This window comes from Leptinotarsa decemlineata, unplaced genomic scaffold (assembly GCF_025532065.1).
Source record: "Leptinotarsa decemlineata unplaced genomic scaffold, Ldec_3_MD MMD2_tig00026354_RagTag_RagTag, whole genome shotgun sequence".
NCBI lineage: Eukaryota > Metazoa > Arthropoda > Insecta > Coleoptera > Chrysomelidae > Leptinotarsa > Leptinotarsa decemlineata.
The window spans coordinates 13402284-13425162 of NW_027412702.1; the positions used below are offsets into that span (position 1 = coordinate 13402284).

At 35.7% G+C, this 22879-nt stretch overlaps 1 protein-coding gene across 2 annotated transcripts in view; it reads right to left on the reverse strand.

The window, feature by feature from the left end:
* Positions 1–20483, reverse strand: part of LOC111506337 (uncharacterized) — a 109671-nt gene extending 89188 nt beyond the window's left edge. For both annotated transcript variants that reach the window (XM_074184083.1, XM_074184081.1), the window contains exon 1: positions 20283–20483. The gene's annotated coding sequence lies outside the window, so the exon portion shown is untranslated. The remainder of the gene's footprint in view (positions 1–20282) is intronic.
* Positions 20484–22879: the final 2396 nt, after the last annotated feature.

A 22879-nucleotide genomic window follows, 5' to 3' on the forward strand; every position in this document is an offset into this window, starting at 1 on the left:
GTAAAATGACGTCATAATGGCTTTTATAGGGTTCTTTCATGAATGCTCGTCTGGTGTGATATTATTATAATTAGAGGATTTTATTTTTTTGAAGAGGTTGGCACTTAAGAACAATTGTGTTTGAAATCATCAGTTATTTCATTACCATTCTGAGGATTGAGACTCTGTATCAAGTGTTCATTTCGATAATGATGAGTCATGTTTGAAGCTGAAAGTAGGATTCACTCAAAGTAGAAAATAGTTTTGGGTTCTTAAAGAAGTATTTGTATTCTCGTTTTATGAATCACGACACTGTTGAAAAACAATCATTTCGAACACAATGAACCATTGCATGGTATTACCACGGGTTGTGTTGAGACTAGAATTTTACAACTGACCATATTGTGGTATTAACAACCATTGTTTCTCACAGTGAATTGAAAATGAATTATTTTTCTAATTAATGATTCCCAACAATGATTATATACAGTGTTCTTTCAGTTGACTCGATATTTATGGTTTTGGTGGATTTTCTGGTTTACACTCGATTTAACTCAATGATTTACAGTGGCCTCTAACATGGTTATGTAATTTGTTCGTCCTTTCGTAAAACAGTTGAACGGTTACATTTCGATGAAATTATTCAGGAATTCAACGATCGACTATTCCCAATGGTACCTCCCACATCTTGCTCATTTTCTAACGGTTGTTGTCAGTGGTGGGTCAATAAAGATGTGAAACTTTTGGAAGATGCAGGAATATTTTATCGGTCTTCTTCTTTATTATTATAATGGATATGTTCAAAAGGAGATGTATTAATCGTTACTATAATAGTGATCATCCATGCTTCAGATTGATTTTTCTTGAAGAACTTCATCTGGTACTTGTTTGTTCTTCTATAGAAATGGGACTTTTCAAACCGAACTAATTGTATTTAGTAGATTGATATAACAAATAATTTCATAGTTTTTATGCTAACTCAAAATAAATCAAACAGCTATGGTGCAGTTGGAATAGATATAACGTCAATTGGCTTGGTTATCCATCTACTTCATCCGATTTACTAAAATTTGGAGATAGATATTTTTTAAAGATAAAACCAAGGAAATTTCAAACATCTAAATATCATTTAACTTGTTTGAATTAACAGTAAACACATTATCGTCGTTATTAACATTCCTATCCATCCCTCGTTCTTTCGATAAATAACATACTATAAACAAAAGCGACAAATAGCTAATAGCATTGTCAGGAAGCAATTAACGCAATCTTCATCCGTTTTGGAAATTTATCAGTTATGCTTAATGTCTTTATTTTATCTCGTAATTGTTTATTTTTATCGCCCGAAACAATGTCGATTCTTTCGTGAAACGGAAATTATCGCATTTTTAATGATAGAAAATGATTCAACTACTATGATTCTATCTCGGAATGAGTCGACGAAGGAAACAAACTTGTAGCCTGGGAAACAGTGACTGTCGGCATGTTTCTATTTTTACAAAGTTGATTATTTCCGAGTTTCTTGTTTTGAAATTGTGGGTAAACAAGACGATAATATTCCGCTTGAAAATTTTTGCTTTCATTATGAATGATTTATGAAATATGTAACAAAAAGAATTGACATTGAGTTATACATATACACGATTGAATCTTTTTGAATTTATCAATAATATGTTAAAGCGAAGAAAAATGATAATCTACTAGAAAGGGGTCGTTCAAATATTACGTAAGCACTATAAGGAGGCGGTGAGTCTTTGCTTTGCTCATTTTTGATGATATGGGGGGGGGGTCTAGATGGTGATTACGTCAGCAGTGGTTATATACTTTTTCACATATATGGCAACACACACATTGTCTATGTTTGAAAAATGTAAAAAGCATATAAAAATGTTTACGTAAGCATGAGAAGGGGGTAGAGATTTGTTCACTTCTGCTGACAAGGAGGATAGGGGTAAATGATTGTAATGTCTACTGATATGAAAACAATCAAGGAGTGGTGTGATGCTGATTTGCTATCCTTCAATATCACTAAAACAAACATTTTATCATTTAGATGTGCTCTTGATGACCTGTCATTCGGTGATAACTTAGTGATCAGGAACGAGACTCAATCTAAATTTCTAGGTATTCACATTGACAACAAGCTCAAATTTATTGAGCATATTAAACAACTTGAAAGTAAAATTTATTCTGGATGTTATGCAGTGAGAGTAACTTCAATGAATTTGGGAATCAAAACTGCCAGAACGGTGTATTACGCCCTCGTTGAATCCCATCTACGTTATGGAATACCGTTTTGGGGAGTATGCAATTCATCAGCACTTCTGTCTGTATTAGTACTGCAAAAACGGGCTATCAGGTATATGTGTAAAATTGAACCTCGAGATTCATGCAGACACAAATTCGCTGAACAAAAGATTTTAACAGTGATTGCTTTGTTCATTATGGAAACGGTTTGCCTCCTTTGAAAAAATATGTCCCTATTTGAGGCTTCATGTCATTCTTATAGCACCCATTCTACTGCGTTAAAATTGCCAATTCCTTTAACAAAGTTGCATCATGTAACACTCTTCTATCGTTCAACATCCTTTATATTCTTCCTCTTCTTCTGATTCCAAAAATTAACCGTAAGCAGGAATTGTGAACTTTTTGTATTATTCTTTTGAATTGTTTGATTGAATATGGACTATACAAAAGAAAATAAGAGTGAAAAAATAATAACTTCTCAGAAATAAAAAAAAATCAAGTCGCTGCCTATTGTAGTATCATCAGGCGAATGGCACGAAACAGGCATGAATCAGCCGCGTTATCGCCGGATCGTGACTCATTTCGGGTGTTTCTTCGGAAACGTTTTCGTTGCTAGAAGCGGCCTCCGAAGCGGAACTGGCAGGTAAGGAGTATCCTTTGTCGTCGAAGGTGACCGTTGAAGAACCGGCAGACGAAGTTGGCTTCACGTTGTACGAGGGTCAAGACTCGAAGACGCCGAGAGATTTTTAAGTAGTTGGTTAATGTCTACGCATGAGGGACTCGGAAGGTTCCAGTTGGTAATTTTAGATGATCGTTTATAATACAGGGCGTTTCAACGGAAAATTGAAACACTTAAAAACATTTCAATAATCACGTTGATGTTTGTTTGTGATGGTCCAATTTTGATATGAAAATCATTCACGAAACTTCACCCTACTTATACTTCTTCCAAGGCATTGAGGCAATAATATCGAAATTCGATACTATCAAACAATATATTTGGGTCGTTTTTACGACTTCATTATGAATTAACTGATGCCTGCTACTTATAAAAAGAGAAGTTATTACAAAAAATTGAGATTGTGCAGAAAAACATGAATTGTAGGGATAATACAAAAAAAATCTGAATTCATAATATAAATAATCATGAAAAATGGGGCAAACGAACCACCAAATTGAAAAAAAGTATAACTTGTGTTGATGTGGTGAGACCGGAAAACTCAAAATTTTTTCACTGCGGTTAGTCAGTTTTCCAACTTGATTTCAGTCATAATGTACATATTTATATCGAATAATCGATGTGTTGAAGTTGAACAGAGAGATAGAGTTCAGTTGTTTTATTTTTAATGGCAGATCATCATATATCTTTTTCCCAAAGAACATACTTAATATGTGGGTTATAGTTTTTGTAACCTGTGGAACTAAACTAATGGAGTATAGGAGTAGTCTACAAATATTTCATTCCTATCTCTTTCTTGATTAATTGTAGTGTCGAATGAAATATTTGTTTTATGTCTAAGATACTACCAAGCTTGTGAAGGTCTTTTGATAGAATAGTAATTATTTTCCTGATATAACTTTTATTATTTCAGCATTATTTATGACATTTTACCATATTTATGTTGAGAGTGCAATAGAGTTTAACAAAATATATTTTTTCCCGAATGTTTTTCTGGTATTTCCATTTAGACAATAGACCTAAATTTTTTACTAGCTACCGAAAATAAACTTTCCTTTTGATAAGACTATATATCGTTATGCTAAGATATTCATTTCTTATGCTTGTGAAATTTCCACGACGGTGTTGTCATATCTGATTATGTGGGGTTGGTGACTGGGCAAATTTCTTCTATCCACTGAAAAAGCTATATATTTTGTTTTAGATAAGTTGACAGTCAACAGTGAGAAGTCAAATTGTTACTAATTATTTGAAGTGTTTTTGTGATGAAAGAATTCCAGATTTATTCCCCGTAAGAAATTGCTTTGTCATCTTCATTGCTCATTATTGTCCCTTTAGTGTGGAGATATAGAACAGGTTATTGAGATATACTGTAAACGGAATTCCACCAAATATTGTGCTTTCAGATACTCCAAACTTCATCACATATCCATTCAAAGTATTATGTATTTTTACATATTGCTTTCTTTCGCTCTAATAACTTTCTATTGGAGGTAAAATCGTTGCAATCGACACAAATACATAAATGAAAACCACAGCCAAATTGCACTTTCATTGTCTGATATGATTCGAATCTATTGAAGAACAAATAAAATTAGACTGAATAGCTGAAATATCAATTGAATTAAGCAATTATTTCAGCTTTTCAGTCCAATTTTATTTGTTCTTTCATAGCTGGTCGGTTCGACGTGGGTGCTTTATTCACCCACTCAAATCGACCACCGTGTTGGTCGGTGGTTCAAGTCTCAGGCTAAACGATCGATTTTCACTTGCTATCGTCCAACCCGTATTAGAAATCACACGTTAAAAGGTAAGACCTCGTTAGTCCTCAGCTTGCACAAGTTTCGACGATTTCGAATCATATTAGAATCATGTAAGACAATAGAAGTCCGAACTAGTAAAATTCACTATGAAATATTGGCAACCACTTTCAATCAAACAGTTTTCCAAAACACTCATGTATTCAATATTACAAACGTTGCATCTCTGTTGACCACTTCATTTTTTGTACAATACCTACAGTTGCATTTTGAATCAAACATTTCTCTTGCCATTTCGATTAAAGTAAGATTTTTTCTTTTAACAGTACCATGTTGAGAAGAATTCGCAGCTGACTATTGCTCTAAAATGCTTCGACTCTAATTACCTTGATTTTCACAGAATCTTTGAATTCAATTTGCAGATGGAAAGATTTTTAGACCCCAGAAATTTCTATGAAATGATTTTTTATCGGACATAAAATAGAACCACATTCAATTTTTCTTTCATCGTCATCTCTACTTTGAAAATAATATTTTGGAGTTGAAATTTTACAGAAAATCCTACAGTATTAATTTGGTTCGTTTCTCACCTAATCTTTTCATGTAAAATTGTTGATTCACTGGAATATTCAGATCTCATTTGTTTTTCAATCAATTTTTTCTCTTGTTTTCTTTCGACAAATATCGTATGGAGATTCTGTTCTGGTCTGCTTTCTAACAATACTTTGTTGAATTTTCGAGTGCACAACAAAAGCTCTGTTCAAGTTCACTTGAGCGGAATCAAGCGTTGTCCTCTTTTTGGGGGTCATTAGACAATTATATTTTATATTTATATATGGCATCAAAAATAAAATCCGTATACAATTCCAATTAGTGTTTTGTCCTAGAACAAATGGCGAAAAAGTCAACGGATATTTGTAAATGAAATGTATTCGTGTTTCGTTAACACACTCGTACGAGTTATGTTAATGTAAAAAACAAACGAATAACGCGATACGTGCTAAATAAAAGTGGGTAACTCGAACTCGTTTCGCCGTTTTCGATTTCGTCTGCACTTCATCTCAAATATCGTTCGGTGTCGAATGCTGAGCGTTTCAAATTTTCTGCCTTTTCAAAATATTTGCAACCTTTCACACGAAGGTGAACGTATTTAGTCGCGTCAATGATCATGTAAAATAGGAAATCTGCGGAAATACTAAGAAACAGTTTCGATTTTGATAATTTTTTGGTTTTTCAAATATATTCATTCTAGGATATATTCCACCACTTAAGACCTAGTAAACACAGGTCAATAAATTAATACTAACCAATAAAATTCACAGTAAGATTTCTACTACAAGGATTTTATAAAAAAGGGACACGTTTCGCCAAACAATAGCTTCTTCGCTTGAAGAAGCTTTTGTATAATGAAAACATTACAGTAAATTGTATCGGTTAAAGTTAATATGAATTTTCATCATGTATCTATTCAATAAACTCTACCACCTCAACCTCCAAAGCTGAAACCCTCCAAGAATTTATCTGCCCTATCTCCATCCCTCTTCATCCACCACCTTGAGAATCTTTCAAAACGCATCCCACAAAACCAAAACCCACCCAAGATCAACAACTTGAATCTCAGTCTTTCGGGAGGAAACCTCCTGCTCTAAGACTCGGCGACCTACTTGGGGGTAACTTTCACGAGAACACTCAACTGGGAAGCCAACCGACGCGACACCCTGAACAGAGTCAGGAAAAGAGCAAATCTCCTGAAACCGCTCAAAAGCAGGCTTGGAAGATGCACCAGTAAGACTCTACTACCCACGAATGAAATGTTCACAAGACCGACTATAAAGCCATGATCAATTGAGGGGTCTCTCCGAGACAAACTCATATTAATAACTGATAGGAGAATCCTCCGAAATATCCACAACCTCCCTAACCGATTTTTCTCCAACGAACTTGTACTATAAAGTAGTAGCATCAGGATACTCAATAGTACCAACACCTCTACCATAGACACGCTGGCCTCCGCTTGGAAGCCATGTTCGAACATCAGAAGGATTCCGAATATGAACCAACCAGTCTTCTAGGAGCTCTGGATGATATCCTCGAGCCAATCCAGGACATCCTCGACGTATACCCAGACCACCCTACCCAATCACCAAGTAGGAAAATTACTAAGCCATATCATTAGGACCAAAAATTGCAATGCCCAAGGACCAGGAGGAAACCTACTAATTCTAGTAATATAGAATTGAGAGCATTGTCACCTTCTGGAAACTTGTTGAATCCAACCACAAGCACATCTAGCAGTACTATCATAGATTGAGAAAAACATTGTTAAGCCAAAATTGAAAATAACCAGTTGTAAACTAACCCCATCCCTGAAGAGGCATAAGCCTATATCAGCAGGTTCTCCACATGTCACCCAACCTACAAACTTTTATATTATATATAAGCAGTTAATCAACGTCTTGAATCCACTAAATTGATGATTATCACTAAGTAATTATTCTAGGAAAGAATTGATTATGATTACCTGGTAAGAACAACATTTTCAGATGAATTAAATCAATTCAATTGTACAGGAAATATTGGGAATTTTTCAATTTATTAATTTTCATATTTTTCAGAAGGTCAAGTTTCGAAAATTTCTTCAGAAAATGAAAGGTTACGAAATAATAATAGAACTCAAGCCCCTCTTTGAATAAGTTAGTAGCATACTTTCATTCATTTTTCCATTTTGATCGTTGGACATTATTCACACAATTTTAAAACTTCTGATCTGACTTCAAATTCTTGGTTTTTTAAGCCATTTTCACACCTTTATTTTGTAAGAAATTAGTAAGCTTCATACTGGGTTGGCTCAAATAAGTTAACATTCTGTATTTTTCATCTGGTCTGTAAGAATTGGGTAAACGTCATTTATGGTTTGACTGTATAGTTTTCCGGCAGTGAAAAATCTATTAGATTGCTATCATAACCATTGTTGATCGCAATCTGTTTGAATGAATTCAGTTCTTTGTTGAATTTCGTATCACATAAAATCCTGAAAATTTATTGAATCAATTTCTTCCATCTCCATAGTGGAAGCGATGGAAGGATGAAGATAATTGATCAATTCCCAGAACTTTCTCAGTTGTCTATTTGTTCCTTGAAACATTAGATTTCCATGTTTCACATAGGTCAAACTTCTAGAACGTTCAAAGTATGATATAAAGATCATACAAACACTTGCCATGTTGTTTAAATAATACGAACAGTTCTGCTCTTCTTCAAAAGCTTTCCAATTTCGAATGATATGAAATAACAATAATTTAAAAAAATCATCAAAATCGGAGTTGTTTCCGTGGACTTCATTTATTCGACTAATGTCGATTTCGAGTCAACGATGAAGTTAGAAATCGTTACAGAAATCCTGTATTGAAATTCAATGTTTTTAGTATAGGTATGTTAAATTTATTGAATAAATACGATCTCTCTCTCTCTCTCTCTCTATTTGCTGTGACATAATTTATTTGCATTTCCATTTGTTATTCGTAGATAAGAAACTAAAGACGTCATTAGTATTCGAAAGAATCTGAAATAATGGCGTTTGGAACAAATGAATATTTATTTGTTGATGATCAGGCATATATAATGACACTTCGAATCATATTTTGTTATTCACCAAAACTAAAGAATATTCATCTCTTTAATAGGACTTAGGCTGTTGAAGTGACCATAAACATCACATTTCCTTCAGATATCCACTGGTGATACTCAGGGATCGATATTAGGTCTATTACTATTAGCCCTTCATGTATTTAATTTTCAACCTACAGTCCTACTGAAAGATCAACTTTTATGTTGACGATACCCAATTGCATAATTTCTTTCTTGATATTGCATTAGAGAAAATTATTAAAAACATTTCGTGAAGATGCACATAATGTGAATATTAGATTTAAGGGAACCATCACAGGGCGTTTACACAAAGGTTGTCTGAGAATAATAGCAGAAATTGAAGTGTTTTTTATGAAGTACATTGATAATCTGATTTTCGGCATTTTTTCATTATTGTTGTACATTTAATATTTTTTTTATACATTTGTAGATGAGTTTACATTTACATATTTTTATTTGTGAAATTATAAAACAATGATAAAAATAAAAACAAGAATAAAAATTATTTGGCGCTACGGGGCGACTTCATTGATTCCAGTGGCGCATTTGCTTTTTCAGCTACAGGAAAACCTTCAGCACCACATATCTGAAGATCTTGATCAGCCAATGTTCTCTTTCTTATAAAACAAAATGTAGGGTATCTTCAGAGGCTCCAATGAATTCAATACATCGCCAGAACACTTCGTAACACAACTATCGTCAATTTTAAACCAGTCCGTTTCGTCTTTGACCAAGGCGTAATAATGACCAAATTCAACGCCAGAACCACACTGAACAATGACTGCAGGAATAGTATGATAGTAGTCTGCTAGATTGAAATGTTCATCTATTTCGAATCTTCGAAAGAGTTTCTTGCTTCCGTCAGAGGTTGAGTCTTGTTTGAAGATCATCAGTGTTATTATTAGATTGACTGGTGCCTCAGCTATACTTGTTTCCTTATAACAGTCAGTTAGTTTGGCGGATGTTTGGCAATACAGTCGATCATCACCTGTTCAAAATTCCATTTTCAGATTATTCAACAATAACTTTTGCACGTACTGGTTATTAGTCATATTAGGAAACGCTAGATGATATATAACTGTATTTTATGAAAATTAATAACTCATTATTATCATTATTGGAATTTGTTTTCAATAAATATCTATTCTACTGTGTCGTAGTATCTGATTGATAGATAATTTTGTACTCCATATATTGATGCTGTTGATTTTTTCCAAATATTAAGTTTTTGTCTCTTTTGAGCCTATATGATTTTCGGACAATTTTCCTCTACGAAATCAAATTGAACCAAAGCGTTGCCGAAACAGCCCGGGAAAGTAACCAAGCATTTGGCAATGATAGTGTTCGACGTTAGTTTGAGAAATTTCGTTTCGGAGATTTTAGCCTCGAAGATGAGCCCCAAAATGGTTATCCAGGAATATGATTTGAGGACCCTGGTGGAGACTGACCCATCAAAAACCGCGTGTGGGTAGGCGAAAGAACTAGGGGTCAGCTCGCATGCATATTTTGATGGTTTGAATGTATTGAAAAAATCAAAGAGCTCGAAAAGTGGATGTCCCTTTGTTCTTCTTCTGCTTTCCTTTGATTTTGCGCAACCAAAATGATCCTTTACAAAGGAGATGTTCAATATCGTTGTTGGATACTGATGAGCTACAAATGCACTCCTCAAGGGCGAAACCCCACCAAAAAATAAACGGTTACTGTATGGTGGTTAGAGACTGGTATGATTTATTTCCTGCAACGGAGCCACACCATCACAGTAGAGTCCTATTGTGAGGAAGTCGACGAAATGTACCAAATATTGCATCAGCAGCTGCCGGCACTGGTCAACAACAGAGGGCCCATTCTGCTCCATAACACCCTTCTGCACGTTTCATAACTCATCTTTCGAACATATTGAGTTTTGCCTCACCCACCATACTGCCCAGACCTCTCGCCATCCAACTACCATCTTTTCAGCACGTAGACGACTTCTGACTGAGCTTATTTCGATTGAATTGAATAAGTATTCACTGAGATTTCACAGTTGAAATTAGCCTGATAAAAACGGTCAAAACTTCTGAATCAACCCAAAATAGAGTTACCCAAAATAGTTAATGGCTTTCTCGTCATATCAACACTTCATTTCACGAGAAACAATTTTTGGAAAATTGGAATTTTCCAATGACTACATGACGAACTTATTAGTTATGTGTTGGATATTCAAAACGGGGTAGGAATAAGACACATGAAGAACTGACGAGTTCATTTCCTAGAGATACATTTTTCCTTGCAACCGTATCAATTTTTAGACGTTGAATCCAAGTGGACTATACTTACTACCATACTCCTTTCAAGCGTTTCGTTAACTTTCCCACCGATAAATGGCACAAACGGCCTTCGTCTACTTCATCGAATCCCAAACACACAATTTTTATGCTGACGGCATGGCGCCCATTTCATTACTTCGAAATATGGAAATACATCGAAAAAATATCAATGAAAATAACGATAAGAACAATAAGTTTATAAAAACCAGTTTTTTGAATAAAGTGTAATCCTGAATTACATAAGAATCATTATTTAATCCTACAAAAGTAACAATTGGCTTATGGTAGCTATAATATATGTACATACACCAAATAATCAAGATTTCATTAATAAATAAACTTTCCTTACATTATCATAGTAATACACATAACATTTAAGTAAGCTTGTCTCAAGTTAAACAATGTCAATATTAAATAGTTCAACAAAGATTAGTTTCTGTCGGGCGTCTCGAGACGCACACGTTATTTTTTCTATTCACCTCCGCCCTTTTCTACAGTCGTTTGTAGTTTCATTTTGGTGAAATAAGAAAAGTAAACCCGACAGTTTTAATTTCTGAGAACTTCCGACTATTCTTTCCAGGCATTCATCTCAGCCTGGCAGTTTGTGCTAATAGCCTTTCACGCATGATCGACTATTTTTAACGATGCAATTTTTTTGAGCCAAAGTTACGTACGATCAGAAGCGAAAAGGTGAAAACACGTTCGATAATTCCAATATATCCGTTATAAAAGTAGCAATCAAAACAAAGTAATACCGTTGTTGGAGTTCTTCTATAGATTAAATCACATATATTATTGTGCCTTACATGTTGCATCAGAAAATTATAACAATCGGGAATTGTTGACTGCCGTTTCACATGGACGATGGTGCATCATCAGCGCCTACGTTTGTTGAGGCGTAAATTTCAATTCCGTGTTATTTTAGAGGAATGTTGGTTCGCTACGTTTCAGGCGTGAAAAATCAAGATAAGAATGCTCCAAAATGCGGAATATTTGTTGGTGGAATTTTGTATAAACTTTTTTATGGCGAATATAAATAGTTACTAACAAGTTTGATGTTTGGTGAAAAGAGCCAAGAAACTCACGTTGAAAGTTATGGCCTCGTTGATATAATAATTTCCGGTCAGACAGTTCAACTTTTTTCTTCTTTTCTTCGATGAGTTTGTTGGGGGTTGAGATGAACACTAATATGTCTTGGCACAATCATGTTGCTAGCATTGCAAAGGCTACTTCTCAAAAGCTTGTAACACTGTTCTGAACCGAAAAACTATACATACCCCAGCAACTGTTGATGCTTTATAAATCTCAGATCAGACCTTCTTTGGAATATTGTTCCCACGTATGGAGCTCTGCTACCAATAGTCTAATCAACAAGTTCAAAAACATGAAAAATAGAGATAAAGGTCCTAAAAATATCAATTTTCTTCTCCTGAGGATGCTAACTTTGTTGGCAAAACGCGCGTCGAGTGCAAAAATATCAGTTTGGTGTTAGGGCAATTGATCTCGAAAAAAGTTATTCAACTTACACACCAAAGGTTCCAATCTCATCGTTATTCTATCTCCATTATTTATATTTTTAATTTGACGTTGAAAATAGGGTTCCGCGCGGCTGTTACGGCATGCGCGCGCTGCCGCTAGGGAGAGTTTATCAAAAGAAATAATTTTTTTATAACGTAAAATGTCATTTTAAAAATTTGAAAAAAATCTAGTATCTTCTTAACATTTGAATGAATCGAGTCCCGTAGAAAAAATAGTTTTGTCACGATTTTTCCTTTTAAAAATCATAATTTACACTTTTAATAGTTTGGCAGAAAAAAAATGTATTTATTATTTAATTGTTTATTAGTTTAACAATTTGTTATGAACAAATATTGACCAACGTTATATTTTTTTCTGAAGCAGAAAAAAATTATAAAAACAGCTATATATAAAAAAGTGCCATACATTTTTTATTTATTATAATAGATATTAGAAAGTATTATAATAAATAAAAAACTTTTTTCTTGGCACTTTTTTATATATAGCTGTTTTTATAAATTTTTTTTCTGCTTCAGAAAAAAATATAACGTTGGTTAATATCTGTTCATAACAAATTGTTAAACTGATAAACAATTAAATAATAAATAAAAAAATATTTTTTTTGCCAAACTATTTAAAAGTGTAAATTATGAGTTTCAAAAGCAACATTATTACCTAACTAATTATTTAAACAATAGAAATATAAAAAAATCGATTTTAAACAATTGAAAATCAAAATTAGGAAAAATTTATTTCAAATATCATAATTATCTTTATACATACAACAAAATAGCAAAAAAACTCTTTTCAAAATATTGAATTTCTCTATTTGTTTAAAACAATTTAATAAACAAATTACGTAAGAAAATCATATCCTATGTTAATAAACAAATCACGTAAGAAAATCATATCCTATGTTAATAACTGCCATTGTTCAATGTGAAAACAGATATAGCTAAATATCCATTGAAAAAAAAATGTATCCACAATTTTTAGATATTTCATTTTGCAATAGTTATAAAAGATCATAATCAACAAATTAATAAATTTTTATGTATTTATACCTTTTATCCCATTATTTATGCCAACGGAGATTGGGAAAAAATTTGTTAGTGGCAGCGCGCGCATGCCGTAACAGCCGCGCGGAACCCTATTTTCAACGTCAAATTAAAATTATAAATAATGGAGATAGAGTTTTGGGAGTTGGGACTTTTTTATCGGAAATTTCCTCCTCTTTAACGAGCTTTTTTCAAAATTGCTTAAATAATAATATTTTTTGAGTTATTAACGAAAAACTAAATACCATTTTTTAAAATCTTATTTTGCTAATAACAGTTGCAATTTTTTACCTGCACCAAAATCTTTCAAAATCATTTTTCTATAGGTGATTCCGAATCGAATGAGCTATCGCTCATATTTTCAGGACCATTATATCTATTTTCATGTTTTTGAACTTGTTGATAAGACTACAGATATGCCCTGAAGTTGCTAGATTCCATCCAGAAAAGAGCCATCCGACTGATTGGAGACTCGAACATCACATGCAACCTTGATTAGCCTGGAACGTCGAACAAAAGTTGGAGATGTATCTCTCTTTTATAGTGACTTGGCACATTTGTTTCCACCCGAAGCGGTACATATCAGAAATAGCGACGGACTGTGGCAGGTCATCGTTTTGAGGTTCAAGTCAGTACACCTCGAACTTCACTGTTCAAGAACTCTTTCATCTAGAGAACTGCGCTGATGTGGAATAAACTTCCTGAGAACGTTTTTCCAAATGGATTCAACCTCTACCGATTCAAATCCAATGTGAATCGCTACTTTCGTATAGGCGCCGCTCGCACTCAGTTTCACAAAAAATGTCAATCACGTATTTATTGCCTAAAAACTTGAAACTCAGCCTTTGCTAGTCTCTGATACTCTCAAGATTGGTCTACTGTGATTGCATTTACGGACCAGCTTTACAACAACCTGATGCTCGCCGTTTTCAAATTCTCATATGGAATCCGTATGTGCAATCACATAAGCCGAACCTTTGATAATTCTGGTTGGCTGAAACTGAATGCTCTTAGAGAAGTGCACCTTCTTACCTTCAGTCATAAAATTTTGCAAATCGGAACTCCACCTTATCTGCGTGAGGAACTCATTTCACTATCTCTCAATAATAGTAGTCGCAATCGACACCTTTTGTTCATAACAAATCATAATTCGGCTATGTATACGCGTAGTTTCTCATATATATGGCAGCTAAATTGTATAACACCTCATCCATGGATTTCAGTTACCTACCAAAAACTTAAAAAAAAAGAGTCAAAGCTCTAATATCATATTACATTCCTCAGGCTCTCATAAAAGTTTCCATTTCCCAGATCCTGTTTTTCCGTACCGCGATTATAGAACTTATTATTGGTTTTGTCATTATGTGTTATTTTTTATAATAATTTATTATTTATTTATGATACCTTGCAATTTTTTGTATTGTTTTGTTATGTTTAAAAATAGCTGTACCTCGCCCATTCATCATATTTTGCTTCATTAAATCTTGTTTTTGTTCATTTCTCATTATCATGATATGAATAAGGAACTGTTACAGGATGGCCATCGAGCCACGACTTGAGATTTGTTTTCAAAAGAGTCCAACGGCCCCCTATAGGATTCTACTGAAGACACGCGAATCAGCAGACTTGAAACATCGACTAGCTTTTATCCACATATCATGAAATCCACGTGCCGTTCTCAGTATTCTATTAAAAAAAGAAAAATCAGCAGTCCCAAGCCGTCGACTAGCTTGGATTAAGATAATATTCAAATTGTCCATAAATTGTCGCCATTGCTAGATGCTGCCATAAAACGATCAGCTGCTCGGAAAAGAAGATGTGGAAGAATTGAAATTTTGACATCAACCCCTTACAAAATTGCTGTCGAAGAAAAAGAGAGTAGGTAAAATGTAGAATAAATAAATGATACTACTAATGTACATACACAAAATTAGTATTATCAATTTTAGGCCATGTTTCACATAATGTGAAAATATAACGTGTTTGCCGGTTAGATTTTTATGATACTGTATATATCTAACACACACTAAACACTGAGCATTTGTCCGATGAGAGAGAAGGAGCATGCCTAATGCTGATGTATGCGTGAGAGAAAGGGAAGCCAGATAGACTAGCGCTCTAAGGCGTTAGGTAACGAAGCGGTTTACTCTCCTATAAGAAGTTATCACTTCAAAAACGAACTACCTCTCTTATCTGGCGAATGTCTATCAAAAATTAACTTCTTATTGCACGATGGTTTGGTTAGATCTGTCCTATTGAATTAACCAGAAACATGTGCAAGAACTTTCCCTGAGAGAAAACTTGCACAAATACCTGTCGAATACAATCAAATGTTAGTCGTATTAATAGCAAGGAAAATAGATTTATTCTGGAAAATACTTTCCAAACCTTGCTGTGTATTTTCTTATTACCTAGCGTGTTAAAAGAAATGTGTTTAAGTGTTTTTTCATTAAGCAGCTGTTACCCACTTATAGACGATAAACTTAAGAAATCGAAATTTGTGCAAGCTGAAGATTACCGAGATCTTCACTTTTTTACGTATGATTCCCAGCAAACGATTGGTCGAATCTTTGTAATTGGCTCAATTTAGGTTTGAACCAATACTATAAATCCATGTTTATGTTCTTGGAGAAACCGAGGAAACGATTTGTGGGTGAATCCAATACCCTCCTCGAATACGCGACTTGATTATAAAATCTTCAGGCCTGTTAATTAGTTCCTGATTATCCAAATCAGTCACTCTTCCTTTCCATCGAGGAATGCAGAATTTCAATCTCGCTTATAAAGAGAAAAGAGTATTCAAGACCTCGTCGTCAATGTTTGTATGCTTCGTTGGCGGTATGACTAACAAGTTTCTTGACATTCTCGAGGTATCGTTGGTGCTTTACCTACTCACAAGATGAAAAAATTTAATTACGTCTTACATTATACATTTCCGAGCTGTTGGTAATGCCAATAGAACGTAAAGGAATATATTACGGAGGTATGCATGCGCAGTGCCCGCTTGTCGCTTGTCGACAAGTAAAAGTGGCGATATAAAACATAAAACCCATTGCAGTTGAGACGTCAATACCTTAGCCTTTCGTTTGCAGCAACTAGTGCCTCGCACAAATAACATCCTACAGAGAAATATGTATTTTCGAATAGATACAAAACCCTTTTTTCGAGTCGAAACAAAATAGCTATTCCATTCCATGAACGCCTAAATAACCTCCCAATAACCCATAAAATCAACTTTTGAAAAATTTGTCAAACACACCTCTCAATCAGTCCCCCTTGGTTAATATCTAAGCCTAACCTCGACTTATCTCTGCAGTGTTTTCAAAAAACCAACACTCCTGCCAATATTATCTCCCAGACATTCCAGATTCTTCTCTCCCGCTTTCCTGATCATAATAAATTCTATACCGACGCATCTAAGACAAAAGACAAAGTTGGAGCGGCCTTCGTTCATCGAAACGAATCCCAGAAATTTTTCCTGCCAAAAAATTCCAGCATTTTCAGTGGCGAAACTCTCGCTATACCGTTCGGATATTTCTGACTTAATAGCATTTCTGACTGAAACTCATCTAATAGACAAAATATGAAAATGGAATTATTGTTACGTAGCGTTAAAACAATCACTATCTGTAAATTGAAATTGTAATGTTGATTGCTAATGACCCTGCGTGGTCTCTTATCTCGAAGTCGAGGAAGAAATTGAAAATGCTGTTAAAAGAGACACCTTGGAGTTGATATGTAGCGTGTTTAACATTGTTATGGATACATAAATTATGTTATGAGGAATAATTCTCATAGCGAAGAGAGATAATCCTTTCTATAATATCTCTCAATGTCTCTTTATTGGATGCCTGTGCATTCAGCAATCACAGGTAACGAAAAAGCTGATGACTAAGTTAGACATGTGTGTGTCGCCTCTGTTTGAAAAATGATGAAACAGCAGAGCACATACTTTGTGCCTGCCCCGCTGGGGATTGAATCAGGTTTTTGGAGTGCGACAGAGCCGTACTCTCACCATCTGACCTGAAAGACCACTCACCAAACAAACTAATCAGCTTCGTTAAGAAGCTGGGTTTATTTGGTCGAGTGTGAATAGGTGTGAGCCACAATAAACCCTTGCGGAATGCGGTGGACGGTCGAATAGACCCACTCACTTTGGACCTTATCTAACCTAACTCTAAGTTAGACATGGATTGTCAGCTTCATTATTGGCCCTGAACGAGCTATAGTATTGAAGCTGATCAGGAAATGGGTTCTTATTTGAATAAAACTGGCCGAAACGTGATGAAAATCCATATTATAACTAACTATAAAATAATACAGTTCATTGTGGGATGCCGCTGTGAAAATTTCACAAAAACTATGACCCGAGTTTGTCTTTATAATAGATTCAACAATCAAGAATAATCAATTCCTTTTAACGTTCGAACTTTCCTTTCGCAAATTTCACAACGGTAACTGGATACTTTTCTATTTCTTTATCACATTTTCGACAGTGTTTACACAATTAGATTGAGTAAATTGCACACATTAATATAACCAAAGATATGCGTCCAAATTCTACGTTTGCCTTGCCTCTCATACTATTATTTCTTGAACAAATATATTTTTCAATACAGCAATAGTGTTTCGGCATCTTCATCAGCGTTTTCAGTATTTGTTGTATTCAAGAATTGATTGTGAAATAATTTTCGTGTTATTGTTCAAAAAATTTGGGCAGAAGATGCTGTTGAAAATAACCGGGCTATGAAATTTCACTTGTTAAGTGAAATGTTTTACTTCAGTTACTTAGATTTCGGTTCGGGATATATCAAAAACTATATCCATTCAACAGAGAAAAAAAAACAACCTAAATAATGTTAGATGCGTGATCAGAGTATGATCACCTCGCACATTTGAATCTACTGGCTAGAATAAACAAGCCTCCTTATGCTGGCCAATCTGATTTAACTGCAAGCAGCTGGCGGAATTCATTGTCGAAGTGGTCATTTATGTTTTAATGCCTGTGGTGTATACATATACGGTATTTTAAAGTTTGAAATTTTTAAAATATCAAGTACTGATACGGCTGAAGCAACTGCTTCTTTGTGTCCCTATACTCCACCCAAAAAGAAATTCCCATACCCAGCCACATATTATCAAAAATAAAATAAAAATTCGGTTGTTCCTTAGGTTGACTCTGTACAAGCAGCCTTGTCTGGGAGATCCCGTGCACTATGCATGATAATATTTTGGAGCACTCTGTTGTTTGGTTGGACAGAATGTGTATAGAAATGAATGAACATCAGTAGTAACTGGAAAACATCAAATTTCGTTTGAATGAAAAAGTTTATGGGTGATGTATTATAATTCAAATGAGATAGAAAAAACTTAAAAGAAATTCCCAAGATTCTTGTTTTGGAACACCTGTAATGGTGTGAACAACCCTTGTGGTATACGAACATCTGACTAGATTCCGTTGTCAACAGCTGACCTATATTTAAACCCGTTTTACTTCTTTCAGTTGATAATATATTGGACTATTTTTATCAAAATGTCTGCAATTACCATGGTAATTGATCGTCTTGAAACCAGATCGATTATGTGCACTTATTCTCTGAGGATGCGACTGAAATTTCATCATATAGTTGATAACTGGTCATTATAGTTTCATCATGCATAACGTGATTGAATTATGAATGGTTTTACTTTCTGAATTTTGAAAATTATGGTATAGTTGGTATGGTATAGTAATAGTTTGTTGATTTTGGCGGAGGGGGCGTTGAGAAAACTTTCCGAAATGATTATTTTGGGAAAACCATTCATAAACCTGGTGAGCCTCTTTCGCCTGCTTTTTATTTATTGTCCAATTCCTGTTCAAGTTGATCTATTTTTTATTTTGCAATGGCGATTCATCAGCTTTGATACGCTATTTATGAGCAGTATTTGTTTGGATTTGAAGATGTTTTCAGCGCCTCTCTTCTAGATGAAACCCATTTTGAAGGCCTCGTTTCATTCAACAGTTTTCTTCAACGAAAAAGTAATTGTAACATAAGATAACTGCTCTAAGGATACTTTTTGAGTTTTTTATAACATATGGTTAATGTGTTTCAGTCAGTTTTGTCCATATGACGCAATTGTATTTGGGTCTATCATTATCAGTTGGTGTTATGTAAACAGCCTAAAAAAATTGATAGCTTTTCATAATTTTCAGGTCATTAGAATAATTTAAAAATCTAGTACATTCTATACCCGATAACCTTTATATCAATGTACTCAGAAGGAATGTAGACTACTTTCACTACTATCTGCAGAAAAACGTTCTTAATAACTTTCTTGGAAATACAATCTTTACTTGTTTTCATATGCGAAGCCGATATTAAGTCGTGTTTCTTTTTATATTCTTAAGAAAGTAGTACCTCATTAAGACTTTTACACCTTTGAAAGAATCGTTCGTGTCCTTCTATAGCTAATGAATACCTTTTACTTTCCGAATAAAACTCGAGATTAATGTTTTCATTCATATAGTGTTCTCAGAGATATACCGAAATGACATTTTGAACCTGCAGTACTCGCCAGAAATTGAAATAAATTATGTTTGACCATTTGCATATTGTTTTTAGTTTTAATTCCATTTTAAGAAAAGTCATAACTAATGAAAATTAGAAGAGATATAAAGACTTCTCTCTAGAATATGCTGAATTATATTTTGAAATACTGATAGATTCCAAAATTAATGTTTCAAGTACTTGATCTGTATAGGTGTACTTGCCATTCATACTTAAGAGGCTGTGCATCTTGATGGTTAAAACGTCAATTCTGTATATCTCTGAAAACGGAGTAAGAACCACTGACGTTACAGCGAAGAAGAAATTAATCACTAGTGAAAACGCGGAACCACCATACCTGCATACATTATCTCAGAGATACCGGAGAAATTACACTCATGATGGAACATATTGTACCATTCTTACGTTCAGTTACGTTGAACTTTCACATAAACTCCTGACATCCACGATATTTTCGCAATTAAAACCGCTCACGATTCGCATCTCTATTGTTTTCCTTGGCGGATGCTGCTCGAACAAAGACTTTTTATGCTTACCTGTGAATCAATGGGCCTTCGTCTCCATAAAATCCGGGAATCCTCAGGGGTTTATAGAGGGCACTTGTATATCACACTGTATAAATAGCCACTGTATACCGTACCGGAGTTTTGTCACTGAGAACTAATGAGGGAGATTCGTCTACGAACACTTGTTGCTCGCTCGGTGCAAACTGCGAACTGCTGGTCTGGGGAGGCTGTGCCGCGCTGCAGGTAAGAGTAGTTCACCTGTCGGAGCTACCGGGTGGACCTGGTGAGAGTCAGATCGTCAGTTCGACGAGGCGGCGTTGGTCTATTTGTCGACATTTCGCTCGTTTGGGGAAAACACGGCCGTTGCGGTAGAGTCACGCGGGCTTCTGTGGGGTTTTTGGGGAGTTGTTGGGTAACGGCGACGAGGGTTATTTGGGAATTTTGGGAGCCTCGGATCGGGAAGCGTTGTCAGTTGATGAATGGAGTTGGGTGGTTTTTTGAACGTAAAGTTATTTCTCAAAATAGCGATTGAAGCGAAAGTCTTGCATACCTGGAATCCATTAGACCTGAGAGTAGTCTGGAAGTAGTCTGCCGTTCCAATCTCACTCTACTCCTTTGGACTCGAGGAGCTGTATAAACTCGTCGTAAGGACCCGAAAACTTATGCACCTCCATCCCAAATTGCCCGTTCCACGGTTGTACTTCCCCCGACAACAGGGAGCCCGTGGACTTTTGGATTTGGAGTTTCTGAATGACAGAATGGTACTGAAAGTCATCAGGAGTTCGGATCCCCTTCCCTGCATGGTTTGCGATCAAGAGAGGAATTGGAGCATTCCTCTTTAGGGCAGCTGGCCAAGCAGCTGGTGGACTCGGTAAAGTTTTCGGCACTGAACGAGGTGTTACTCAATTGGAACCCGTTCAGCAAAAGGCCCATATAAAAGTTGCAGAGATCAGTTCACTCCTGCGGCAACACAAGGATAACAACATTGAAGACCTCGGCTCATCACAGAGCCTGACCTTCGATTTTCTCAGGTTGAGTGGGCTGAAGTCGGAAACTGAGGGTTTCATCATGGCCTGCCAGGATGGTATCTCCAACACCTTAATCTACCACAGTCGCTTGATGGGTATAGAGGTTCCTGATACAAGGTGCAAGAGCTGCCATGAGACGTCTGAGACTCCAATGCACTTGCATGCCGGCTTTCCGCATTAAGGCAGAAATCTCAGTCGAAAAAAAAACAGAAAGTTGTCATTATTGGCACATTGTACTTACTCAGGGTACATTATTTTCAGACCCAATGTTCACCTACTCCACGGTGTGGGGAGTGGTCTTTGGTTGATAGTGCTGGCGCGCCTTCCCTAAAGTATAGGGGCTTCGGGGAATAGGCCCTGACCAGGGCAAACTTAGGTTGAACAATATAACTGTAGTCACGTGATGGATATAATAATTCTTAACACCAGGATCAAGGCCTGCCGCGAGGCGCCTAAGACCCAAATGCACTTGCTGTCAGCGTGACCTGCATACGCAGCCTCAACCTATATTCATCGACTTGACGCAACCCTAAGAGTGCTTTATCACCACCTACAATAATTCTCCGGTATTGACGAGAAACTTTGTTGAATTTATTGGAGATATTCATACCCCACCCTCAGGTTCGTATAAACTGATAGGTTTGATGTAGTTCTCCAGACCACTCTGTTGGGATGGTTCTTCTGAATATTGCAGTCGTTGATGGAATGTTCATCTCTCTACTTCCGAATCTCAATATCATGCCTGCTTGCCGCACTGAGACAAAAATTTCAGTCGGACAAATGCAGAAGGCTGCCATTCTTGGCTCATTGCGTTTGTCAGGGCACATGCTTCTCGGGCCCAATGATCACTTACTCCACGGTGTGGAGAAAGATCATCTGTTAATGATGCTGGCGCGCTCTCCCGAATAATAATAATAGTACTTCTCCGGGAACAAGGAGGCTGTGGACTTTCGAGTTTGGAGTAATAGAATGGTACTGACTGAAATATAGTTTTCTTCTCTGTATGGTCTGCACCATGAGAGACCAGAAATTAGAGCATTTTTTTGTGGGGTGGCTTTCTCAGTGGCTAAGTAACTTGGTTCAATTTTCTACACTGAGCGAGGTGATCATAACTCTGTCACCGAATTGGAACCCGTTTAGCAAAAGTTCTACATAGAAGCCACATGGATCACTTACTGCGGTTACACTTGGATAAGCTATTCTTGGCATTAGGCCAAGTGCGCTGAAGTCGGAAACTGAATGGTTTTGGCCTATCAGGATAGTTACTTCAACACCTTAGTATACTGAAGTCCCGTGGTGTGAATAGAAGTTGCTAACAGTAGGGGCTGAGCCTACCGCGAGGATCCTGAAACCCTAATGTACTTGCTTTCGGCATACAATTGGCATACATATTACAATCTTCGGCACACCCGATATTGACGGGACACCGGTGTTGCCTCATGCTCTAGGGAATATTGTGAGAAATGGAAAGCGCTAAATTTATTGGAACTGTCCATTTCCCACTCAACTTATACAAGCGAATGAGCCTGATTTAGTTCTCCTCAATCATTCAAAGTAGTGAATACCTTTCTCAAAGTGTTCGAATATGATCGTCATTTT